Source organism: Acinonyx jubatus, chromosome B3 (assembly GCF_027475565.1).
Source record: "Acinonyx jubatus isolate Ajub_Pintada_27869175 chromosome B3, VMU_Ajub_asm_v1.0, whole genome shotgun sequence".
NCBI classification, from domain to species: domain Eukaryota; kingdom Metazoa; phylum Chordata; class Mammalia; order Carnivora; family Felidae; genus Acinonyx; species Acinonyx jubatus.
In genome coordinates this window covers 125,398,371-125,411,507 of record NC_069386.1, presented here as the reverse complement: position 1 = coordinate 125,411,507, position 13,137 = coordinate 125,398,371, and positions in this window count along the sequence as shown.

The following is a 13,137-nucleotide window of genomic DNA, read 5'->3' as shown; positions in this document are numbered from 1 at the left end:
ATGTTCATCCCTTTCTGAAAATGTGAACCAGATGGTCTCTGACCATGTAAGACCAGGACACCGCACCCAGGAGAAAGCTTCGCCTTTGTTTGTATCTGCTGCTAACACCAGCCTCGTTACCTTAACTCTCCCAAGAGCATGCTAAGTGGCATTTAGAGAATAAAAAAGCAAAAACCACATACACTGATTAGGAATTTGGAAGAAGAGCATCTGCCAATCCGCTGCATTTCTGACAACTACAGAGATCAGATGCTCAATACCACCAAGTAGAGGCAACCGTGACAAGGACAGAACTTGTAATACAAAATAGAGTTTATTTATTGAGCTTCGACATTTAGATATAAGCTGTCACTGCTTCATGGCAAGATGTCTTCCCTTCCTCCCCACCTTGCTCAAAGGAGCTGTCAGGTCAGGAAAGGGGAAAAATAAAACAAATGCTTTTCTCTTTCGATTTCCCAGTGGGGAAGGCCTGTTGAAATGCCAGGCATGCCCTGCTGCTTTCTGCATCAACAGATGGCAGAAGGCTGCATTCCTTGTGTTTGTTTTCCATTCAGCAAATTGCAGGTCACATCTGGCCTAGCCTCTGCTTGGTCTGAGCAGATGGGGAGTTCACATTCTTTAAAGGTGGCTGGCTTAAAAAAATAAGGGGAAGAAAAGTGAAAGAGACTAGAAATAAAAGAGAAAGACAGAGAAGCCTTTAAAATGGTGACAAGGAAATCTGAACAGCTGGTGTGATTTCAGTATCAGCAAACCATTTAGCCAGACCCCAGCCAACAATGAATGGGACAGAATCACGCTTAGAGCCAGCTAAGCAATCTAGGGTAGGAAAGAATAAGCTTCCAGATGTAAGGAAGAAGAGACACACACAATTCAATTTACCCTCCAGAGATTCTATGGTTTGCATGTTTTCCCACCCTGAGTTTCACAAGTAGGTTTAGAAAAACCATTTATGCTTTATAGTTTTAGAATACGCTTCTACTATCTGTTAAAATCACTCTAGCCCTTATTGGAAGATTGTTACAATTGACCAACTGTCTACTAAATGACCATCCAGGCAAAACAGTTGACCTGATGAATCATGGTTATGTGCTTCATGGCAGGAAGAATGCTCCCGAGCTAAATTTGCAGTATAAAGAAACTTCTCAAATTTGGGTGTTCATGATAATCATCAATTACAGTTATTTTATGTGTATATATATATATATATATATATAGAGAGAGAGAGAGAGAGAGAGAGAGAGAGAGACATCAGAACTTTAGGCTTCACTGTTCTGATTCAGCGGGTCTCAAACAATGTTTCTAAACTATATTTTGCATAAAAATCACCTTGTTTGTTGAGTGCATAGGTTCAGGACCTCATCTACATCTGTGATTCAGATGCAGTAGTTCTGGAGAAACATTTGATAACACACACATAATAAATATTCCAAAGTGTTTTTATGCCAACAAATTTTGAAGAACAACACTGGCTTAAAGTAAGGCTCGGAGATCTTTGTATTTAAAAAGCCACACAGGGGCGCCTGGGTGGTTCAGTCGGTTGAGCGTCCGACTTCAGCTCAGGTCACGATCTCGCGGTCCGTGAGTTCGAGCCCCGCGTCAGGCTCTGGGCTGATGGCTCAGAGCCTGGAGCCTGCTTCCGATTCTGTGTCTCCCTCTCTCTCTGCCCCTCCCCCATTCATGCTCTATCTCTCTCTGTCTCAAAAATAAATAAATGTTAAAAAAAATTAAAAAAAAAAGCCACACAGTTTAGGTGCAAAAGAGTCTTGCAAATATCTTGCTCTGAATTAATGTTTGGCAACACTGTCTAGATTGTACAGCTTCATACTTACTATAAATAATTTTTTAACTCAAATATCAGTTTTTAACCCTGGTCATCCTCGCACACCTTGAACACTTCTAAAGAAGAAATAAAGGGGCACCTGGGTGGCTCAGTTGGTTAAGCGACCGACTTCCGCTCAGGTCACGACTTCATAGTTTGTGGGTTGGAGCCCCGCATCGGGCTCTGTGCTGACAGCTCGGAGCCCAGAGCCTGCTTCGGTCTGTGTCTCCTACTCTCTCTCTGCCCCTCCCCAACTTGTGCTTTCTCTCTCTCTTTCAAAAATAAACATTTAAAAAAAAAATTAAAGAAGAAATAAGGACCAGATTAAATTTAGAAAATAAGTTACTTTTGTATAAAAAGAGGGGAATAAGAATGTCTATTTGTATTCCTATTTACTTGGACAGTCACTTTTGCTACAACACTTGTTTTCAAAATGTGAATTTGTTCCAATATGTTTGATACATTAGAGAATAATTTGAGCATAACATGAATTTCATGTTTGCTTATGCATGATTTTCTCTGCAAGAAGCACTAGGAAAACGCAGAAAACTGCATCCAGCTGAAATGAGGTAAGTAGAAATAAGCAGAATGGACAGGCTTATGTGCACAGGCACACGCAAGCACCCTTTCCCCCACCCTTCCCCCCCACCCCCTACCCTGCACGCAGACCTCAAACAACTACCAGCTACATCAGTTCACCTCAGGTGTCATGAGCCACCCCCATTCGCATGTGGTGTTACAGTCTGCAATTGACATGCAGTTACCTGCCTTCCGTTAAATCCCCAAACCTCATGAGATACAACCCTTCAGACATAGCCTCATCCCTACCTCTCTTTTTCTTTTGTCTTGCTGTTCTCTCAAAGTGTATTTTTTCTCTTCTCACCGATTTTTTTTTAATCTTTTCCTCTCTTTCTATCTCTCTTTTGTCCTTTCCTCGGGCACACGGGGTAGTAGGCATGACAGTCAAGCTGGTGGTTCCTGAGAGAATGGGTGCTCATTTCCGTAAGAACGTGTGGCATAGAGTAATTTACTATAATGTTTAGGCATTTCCTAGCTCTTGCGTGTCATTGTGTCACACACATTGCGCCAGATTGTGCTTCATTCTTATTTGTTGTCTAACTTTCTTAAGTGTTGCCGTCAAACTTCCTGTATGTTGCACACTTAATCCCATGTCTAATTAAACCCCGTGTGTTTCTTACTTTTTAATTTTTAATATTAATTTCTAAATTTTTAATTAAAAATGCATATGTTTTTAATGCTTTTAAATAAGCTTAAGTGTGTTTAAATTTAGATGTTTTTAAATAAGCTTTTTAAGTGTTTTTAAATTTAAATGTTTTTAAATAAGCTTTGTTTTCAGAACAGTTGTAGTATTTAGATGAACAGAAATCATGAAGAAAGTGGAGCGTTCCCACGTATGCCAAACCCAGTTTTCCTTACTGTTAACCTCTTAGGTTAGCTGGGTACATTTGTCACATATATGAGCCAGTTTTGATACACTATAATTAAATAAATTTCATACTTTATTCCTATTTCCTTGGTTTTCCCCTAATGTCCTTTTTTTTGGTGTTCCAAGATCTCTGCCAGAACGACCATGTTCAGTTAATCGACATGTCTCCTCAGGTTCCTGTCGGCTTGGACAGTTTCTTAGACTTTCTTCATATTTTAGAACTCTTACAGTTTTGAGGAGTATGGGGCCCATGTTTCTCTTCTCTTCCATTTATTTCTTTATTAACTATTTGTGTGTGTGTGTGTGTGTGTGTGTGTGTGTGTGTGTGTGTTTTATAACACTTCCTTGCTTTCTAGTAGTACAAGATGCTCCAGGATCATCTTGTATATTTCTTCCCTAGTCTTACCACTAGTTATTTCTCCAAAGTACCTGGGTTCCTTCTAGGGCAGAATGGTATTACAAAGCAAGATCTGGGTGCTAGAGGTACTTGTTCTACTAGGCTGTCCTTGTTGCCAGGCTGTCTCAGCTGAGAACACAAGAAAAATTATGTGTGTGTATTAACCTGCATATGTGCACATATCCATAAGTATGCCTACATGAAAACATCTGAATGTACATTAGGTGAAACGTGAGGTCATACTGAGACAATACATTATCACATGGATCATTCTAGCCTTGCTCACTTGCTTTACCTGTAACCTCCCAGTATATCAATGAAAACTCTGGCTTCCTCCAGCGGCCATTCATTTACTTAATTGTTCATTTCCACATACATGAATAGTATGTACTCATATACTCATGGGAAATATTTTTTATTGACCATAGTCCTTATGTACAGGACTATGGTCCTGACTTGACTCTTACACACCTCCTTTATTCCCAGTTACTTGGGTCAAAAATTTCAATGAAATTGTTTTCTACATTTGTGTGCAGTCAGACTGTTTGATCATAATGCACATTCTATTCTGATATCCCAAATCTCCTAAATGATTTTTTTTTTACTTGTGTAAATTAAAGTTCATTCTATGTGCTGGCTTTTGACAAATGTGCATTGTCATGATGCATGTAATTATGGTATGCTTTACCATTCTACACTCCTACTCTCCGAAACTCTAGCCACCACTGATGCTTTTTGTTGTACCTATAGTTTTTCCCTTGGCAGAATGTCAAGAAAATTGGAACTGTATATTATGTAATCTTTCAGACGGAATCATTACATGTAGCGATATTCACTTAAGATTCACCCATTTTCCTGTGGCTTGATGGCTCACATTTTAAATAGCCAAAAACCATTCTCTTGAAAGAATGTGCCAGTTGTTTATTTAGTCAATTGTTGAAGAACAACTTGGTTGCTTTCATATTTGGGTGATTATTAATAAACCTGCTGTAAGCATTCACATGCAGGCTTTGTATGAACATGTATTTCCAAATCAGGAGTGCAATTTCTGAATCACACGGTAAGATTATATTTACCTTTGTGAGAAATTATGACACAGTCTTCCAAAGCAAAGGTATAACTATGCATTTTTATAAGCAATGAAAGAAAGTTCCTGTTGTTCTTCATCTTTGCCAGGAATTGGTATTGTTAATTTTTTTTTTTGGATTTTAGTCATTTTAATGGATACGTAGTGGTATTTCACTGCTGTTTAAGTTTGCTTTTCTATAATGAAAAATCATGTGGAGTGTCTTTTCACATGCTTGTTTGTCATGTGACTATCTTCTTTGGTGAAGTATCTATTCAGATCATTTGCTCATTTTCAACTGGAGTTGTTTATTTTCTTACTGTTGAATTCTAGAAGTTGTTTGTCTATTTGGATACTTAGAACCTTACCAGATGTGTGTTTTGCAGTATTTTTCCCTGTGACCTTATTCCCAATTTTTAAGCAGTCTTTCATATAGTTATTTTTTTTTTATTTTAATAAAGCCCAATTTGGCAAACTTTATTTCATGGATCATGCATCCGATGTTGTATCTAAAAACTTATTGCCAAACTCAGGGTCACCAAAATTTTCTCTTACATTATCCTCTAGAAGTGTCATAGTTTTGCATTTTACAATTATGTCTATAATAAATTTTGAGTGAATTTTTGTGAAAAAGGTGAAAGCTCCATGTCTAGATTTATTCTTTTGCATTCAACATCCAAATGTTCCAACATCATGTGTTAAAAACAAAACAAAACACAATCCTTTCTGTATGGAATTGACTTGCTTCTTTAAAATAAATCGATGGCACTATATTTGCGTAGATCTCTTTCTCTTTGGTTCCACAGCTGCGTTTGTGTGTTCATTCACCCATACCACACTCTTGATCATTGTAGCTTTTTAGTGAGTCTTGAAATTGGGTGATGTCAGTGCACTTCTGTTCTACTTTTTCAGTGTCACTTTTGTTATTCTGATTCTTTGCCTGTCCCTATAAACCTTACAATCTGTTTGTCTACATCCACAAAAGAGCTTTCTGGGATTTTCATAAGGATTGAATTAAATCTATAGATCAAGTTGGAAAGAGTTGACATCTTAACAATATTGAGTTTGAATACGGAATATCTCTTTATGACAACAGAATATCTCTTTAAGACAACAGGATATAGGGGCGCCTGGGTGGCTTAGTCGGTTAGGTGGCAGACTTTGGCTCAGGTCGTGATCTCAAGGTTTACGAGTTGCAGACCCGCTTCAGGCTCTGTGCTGACAGCTTAGAGCCTGGAGCCTGCCTCAGATTCTGTCTCCCTCTCTCTCTGTCCCTCCCCTATTCTCTCTCTCTCTGTCTCTCAAAGAAAAAAAAAGTTAAAGATAAAAACCACAGAATATAAAATAAACTAAGAATACAGAATATCTCTCCATTTATTAGATATTCTTTTTTTTTTAATTTTTTTTCAATGTTTATTTAGTTTTGGGACAGAGAGAGACAGAGCATGAACGGGGGAGGGGCAGAGAGAGAGGGAGACACAGAATCGGAAACAGGCTCCAGGCTCTGAGCCATCAGCCCAGAGCCTGACGCGGGGCTCGAACCCACGGAGCGCGAGATCGTGACCTGGCTGAAGTCGGACGCTTAACCGACTGCGCCACCCAGGCGCCCCCATTAGATATTCTTTAATGTCTTGGTTCAGAGTCTTGTAGTTTTCCACATACAAACTCTATAGTTTGTTAGATTTATAACCTAGAGATTCACCTTTATTGATCCTTTTTTTTTTCAAATTTTGAATTCCCATTGTTTATTGCTGATGTATAGAAAGGCAATTCACTTTTATATATTAATTTGTATCCTACCACCTTGATATATTCGCCTATAAGTTTCGGAAGTTTCCTAGTCATTCTTTGGGATTTTTCCATGTACTGTAATGTACTCAGAGAACAAAGTTTTATTTCTTCATCCCAATCTGTATAACTTTTAATAAAATTTTATTTTTTTTATTTTATTTATTTGATTTTTATTATTATTTTCCTTTATTTTATTTATTGTATTTCACCAGCTACAACTTCCAGTATGATGCTGAAAAGAAGTATCAAGAGATAATATTTTGCTCTCAGCTTTAGTAGTAAAGCATCTAGTCTGTCATCGTAGGTATAGTGTTAGCTGTAGGTATTTTTTGTAGACTGTCTTAATTCAATTTAGGAAGTTGTCTTCTATTCCTCTTTTTTTTTTTTCCTGAGACTTTTTTATCATGAAGCGGTGTTGGATGTTTTCAACTAGTATGATATATGATTTTTCTTTGGATTGTTACTTTGGTAGTTTATATTGATCTTCAAATGTTGAACTAAACTTGTAAAAATGGAATAAAATTCTTGGCCATAAGGTATAATTTTTCTATGCACTACTGGATTTGATTTTTCTATGTTAATGGTCTGGTTTTTTTTTTCTTTCTTTCTTTATAATGCCTTTATTTCACTTTAATATTGGGGTAAGGTTATCGTCATAGGAAGTGTTCTCTCTTCTTTTATCTTCTGGAAGAGATTGTGAAGATTATCATTTCTTTAGTAAATATCTATCTCCTTTTGTAAGGTTAGGTAGTTTTTGTCTTAAAAGAAATTGGACTGTTGCAAATTTGGGGACATAGAGTTGTTCACAGTATTCTTTTATTAACTTTCTAATGTCCAAGTTATCAATATTGATGATGCCTATTTCATTTTCAATACTGATAACTGATGTCTATTCTTTTTTATCTTCATCAGCCTGGTTCGAAGTTTAAATGTTATTGATTTTTCAATGTATCATTTTTGTTTTTGCAGATTTTTTCTGTTGTGTTTCTGTTTTTAATTTCATTAGTTCTGCTCTATTTTTTTAATTATTACTCCCTTCTCCATCCTTTAAGGTTAAATTTATCTCTTCTCTCTAGTTTCTTATAGTGAAAGCTTAGGTTATTGATATTAGATATTTCTGCCTTTAGATTTTTTTAAGGTGTATCTTATGGGCCAAAATGTGGTCTAACTTGGTAAATATTCCAAGTGAACAAGATTAGAATATATATTCTGCTCTCATTGGCAGAATAGCATATAAATGTCAATTAGATCAAGCTGATTGCCAACTATAGTGATAGTGATGTTTAGGTCAACTATATTCTTACTTGATCTGTCAAAAACATTGAAGTCTTCAACTGTAATCATGGAACTTGTCTATGTCTCTCTAGTTCTATCAGATTTTTTTCCTCATATATTTCAACACTCTGACGTTAGTTGAATACACATTTAAAGTAGTTATGTCTTCTTATAGATTAGGCCCATTTATCATTCTGTAATGATCCTCTTTTCCCCTAATAATTTTCTTTGTTCTGAAGTCAGTTTTGTCTGAAATTAATATAGCTACTCCAGCTTAATTTTTATTAGTGTTATTGTGGTATATCTTTATGCTTTTATTTTAACTTACTAGAATTTTTATATATAAAGTGGGTTTCAATGAGTCTTGTTTTAGTTATTGTTAGTGTTGTGTATCAATTAATAATATTATTAGTGATTTTAATAATTAACTTTATTAATTATTGCATTCACCACTAATTTATTAATTATTAGTAATATTTATTCCCTCTGAAAAATATCTACTGTTTAATTTTTATATTTTGACAATTCATATTTAAAGTGATTATTTATGGGGGTGCCTGGGCAGCTCAGTCAGTTGAGTGTCGACTCTTGATTTTGGCAAAACATGATGTCAGGGTTGTGGCATCGAGCCCTGCATCAGACTCCACACTTAGCGTGGAGCCTGCTTAAGACTCTCTTTCTTTCCTGCTGCCCCTCCCCCCTGGGCATTCTCTCTCTCTCTCTCTCTCTCTCTCTCTCTCTCTCTCTCTCTTTCTCTCTCTCTCTTCTGTCTTTCTCAAATAAAGCAATTAAAAAAAATAAAGTGACTACTTATGGAGGTGGATTAATATCTACCAAGTAAATTATTGTCTTATATTTTGTTGCTTTTAATCCCCTCCTCCCTTTTTCTGTGTTCTCTAATTTTAATTTTTTTTAATGTTTATTTAATTTTGACAGAGAGAGAGACAAGGCATGAGTGGGGGAGGGGCAGAGAGAGAGAGAGAGAGAGAGACACAGAATCTGAAGTAGGCTCTGGGCTCTGAGCTGTCAGCACAGAGCCCGATTCGGGGCTGCAACTCACGAACCGTGAGATCATGACCTGAGCTGAAGTCCAACGCTTAACCGACTGAGCCACCCAAGCACCCCAACTGTGTTCTCTAATTTTGAAGAAATATTTTATATGATTCTATATTATTTCCTCTCTTATCATATTAATTGCACTTTAAAAAATAGTACTTTCCCTAGAACATCCAAAATACGTTTTTAACTAATGTAAGTTCATCTTGCAGTAATATCATAGCATTTCACATGTAATGCGAAGCCTTTTAACAGTGTTATTAATTCTTCACTGTTATGATGTTGCTGCAATTCATTTTATCTTATGCTAAAATTATAACTTAAACTCTAGTGGAAGCTCTACCACTAAATTATAACATATTTTTTCTTTCTTTTTTCAAGTCAATTTTGTACATATGAAAGAATTTTCAAAGGAAGAATGTAATTTGGGCAGCCAGGTAGGCAATAAGTGATATATGATAGATAATATTATAAATCCAAGGGCTCTAAAGTTTCTTTCTTCCTTGCATTTCCTACATGTTACCTTTTAAAATCAGTAGCCTTCAGTTCCATATTCAGTAAAATGGGAGTAATAATAGCACCATTTTGTAAGAATAAAATATTCTCACATTATAGTGCCTGATGGTACAGTGCCTAACACAAGATATATTAGGATCATTATTACTTTATTATGACTCATTAAAACTGTGTAATTGGCAGCATTTCCTTTGTCATGTACTTCCTTCCTTCAAGCTGGCTGAGAGTTATATTTTTCCCATTGTTCCTAAAGATGTCCAAACTCTTCCTTTTTCCTCACTTTTGTTCCTCCTTCTTTCCAGGACCCAACATCCTTTAAAAACTATCTTCTGGACCACAAGTTTACCATTTACCAAATAGTAATTAATCACTGCATGCCTGGCTTCCTCATCACTAAATGAGAAAAATTATATAACTTAGCTCAGAACATTGTGAAAATTAAAGTCCATATATGGTGTGCTTAGTACAATATTTGGTGCATAGTAAGCTATCAATAAAAGTTAACTGTTGTTGGGGCACCTGGGTGGCTCAGTCAGTTGATAGTCCAACTTTGGCTCAGGTCATGATCTCACATTTCGTGAATTCGAGCCCAGTTTCGGGCTCTGTGCTGACAGCTCAGAGCCTGGAGCCTGTTTCAGATTCTGTGTCTCCCTCTCTCTCTGCCCCTAACCCACTCGCATTATGTCTCTGTCTCTCTTAAAAATAAATAAACATTAAAAAAAAGTTAACTGTTGTTATATAGTGTGACTTGGCGTTTTAATTTCCATGTGTATGTATTTTCACATATATGTATCTGTGCATTTACGTTCCCATTTCTGTTAGTTTTTTACATTGCATGAGATTTTTAGTAACATTTTACCCATACCCTCTCTTCCAGTCATACCAGATTATTACAAGTTGACATTATTTTAGGCAGCCTTTCCCAAAAGCAAAACTCTAGACAACAATTTAAGAGCATATAATCTATTTTGGAGTTGATCTCAAAAAGCACCTGTGTAAGGTGGATATGTGAGATAAGGAAGGAAAGGAAGCCAATAAAATTTGCATAAAAGAATGGGCCATCATGATGGACTGCTCTCTTGTGGAACTCTGAGAGACAGCAGGCAACACATCTTGGAGAGGTCTCACCATGAATGCAAGGAAGTTATGGTATTTACTACCCAATTTCAATTTATCATTGCCTGAGGAATGTTCCCTGGAACACTAATTCCACATGGTGCACATGTCAAGAAAGAGCCTTCAAAAACAAAACCAAACAAGCCACAGATAATGGCCATAAGATGTGACCTGCACATACTGGAATTGAGCTTGGAGTTGGCTGGGAGAGAGGCACTAACAGCACCTGATATATTCATGGTCTTTCATGCTATGCATGAAAATTCATACTATTTTTCCCACATGGAATATCCTGCTGGTTTATTATTTAATTCTTTAATATCAGATTATTCTTCAATCTCAAGAGATACCTTTTGTGGAAGTCTTCATGATATAAGACCTGATTCAGGTATCCTAATTCTTCATAATAATACATAATGTGGGTGTTCTAATTTACTGTGCTTTCTCCTAGAACACTACTTAAAGTACCAGATTTTAGGGGCACCTGGGTGGCTCAGTTGGTCAAGCATCCACCTCTTGATTTCAGCTTAGTCCATGATCTCATGGTTCATGGGATTGAGCCCTGAATAGGGGGCAGCTGACAGCGCAAAGCCTGCTTGGGGTTCTCTCCCCTATCTCTCTCTGTCCATCTTCACTCTTGTGCTCTCTCTGTCTCAAAATAAATAAATTTTTTAAAAAAATTAACTAGATTTTAATGATCAACTGACTTTTTCCTTGCTAAAATTGACCCTAAGTGGGTTCATACTAAGTGAACTCTGATTGAAGTTAACTCTGATTGAAAGAAGCATGGGAGCTCCAACCCAGCCATCATCTTACCTTCTGTTCTGAGTATAAGAGTTCTTCACATCCCATCAATGGAAATAATGTAGCAAAAGATGCAATTCCCAGAACCATAGCATTTACCACTTCTCCACATATACCACTATAAAATAAAATAACACAATTATCGAGAAAGGGAAAAAAAGGAAGATGCAGCTATAGATAATGCACATTTCTTACCCATTTAAAGATAAACACCTTCTGAAAATTACCAAACTATGCCAAAATGGAAACAATAAACTGTAGATGATAGATAGATAATCAGTTTTGTTTACAGAGTTGGAATGCTGAACTTAACTATCCTTGCCTTTTCCATTAATTGTGTTAAAGACAAAACATTTTCTGGAGACTTGAATGGCTCTTAAATAAAGAGGTCAAATTTATGAAAAGAAATATTGCAGTAACTATGGCCATCGATAGAATCAAGTTTTATTTCCATGATTTCTTTTTAATATACAATCAGAATTCTCTTTACTTGGAAAGGACTGTGGGAATGGGATTTCAAAACTATTGGAAAGGGATTACAAAATCTCTGATGAAACGAATTTAGGTATTTTCTTCATATCTTGAAGTTACATTTTGTCCCACTCAAGATTATTGAATCCTGTTGATTTTGTTTTCTGTCCAGATATTTTTTAATGTCTAACAAAACAAATTTAATGCCATACACTGACATTTGTTGTCATGTACAGTGTTACAAAGTCCTTTAAAATTAGTAAATAAATGAAGCAGAACATTAATTTCATATTTACTTTGTACCTTCTGCTTCAAAATAATAATACATTGCTTTTTTTTTTAAAGAAAAAGCAAAAGGAGATTCTCCTGTAAATCTTTAGCTCTCATTTCTCACATCTTGTAATTTCCTAAAGTCAGACTTCTAAAAGTACAGTTATGAATTCTACTAAAAATTAAGTGTCACACAAATCCATGTTAAATCCTATCCAATATTTTTTTTCTCAGTGGGAGATGAGTAGATTTAAAGGGTCAATCTGCTAATATATATAAAAATGGATTGTATAAATCCATTCAATATCGGTGGGTTGCCTACAGAGATGGTCGCCAAAATTCTTTCCATCTTTGTGTTTTTATGTCTCTTCTTCATTAAAAGGTGGGACCCATTTCTGCCCCAGTTAGACTTGGGCTGGACTTATGATTTGCTTTAACTATCAGAATATGGTGAAAAATGATGAAGTATGAGCTCCAGAAGTTTTTAAGAGACCTGGTAACTTCTTTGCTTTCTAGAACCCAAGTAGAACCCTATAATGAAGCTTCTCTAGATCTCTGGAGGCTGAGAAGCCAGATGGAAGAAAACCAAGAGGCCCCTGCCAAAAGCCACCATCAATGCCAGGCATGTAAATAAGGCCATCTTGAGATTGCCAGGACCAGCTGCACCCATCTGCAACTCCACAAGTGAACACAAGAGAGACCATCTGAAGAATTGCCCAGCTGAGACCAGTTAACCATCAGAGTCATGAGAAATCATAAATTACTTTTACTTTAAGCCACTTTATTTTGTGGTAACTTGTTTTGAAACAACACTGATGATAAAAAGATGAAGGGAAAAACAAAGTACTTAAAACCCAAAATTTACTCATTCAACTTGATAAGAAGTATCACAGATTTTAGAAAAGTATTTTCTGTCCCTTGGTTTTCTATTTACATCTTTCCATATTTAAGCTTTAAACATCTTTTTGCAAAGTAAGGCTTAGCTGTGAAACTAAATGGTAAGACCAATATATATCAAAAGATTTTGAAAATACAGAGCAATATGTGACATATATAAAACCAAAAATATGTTGATAAAGCCTACAGCAAGTTTTTCCCCTGTGTGATTT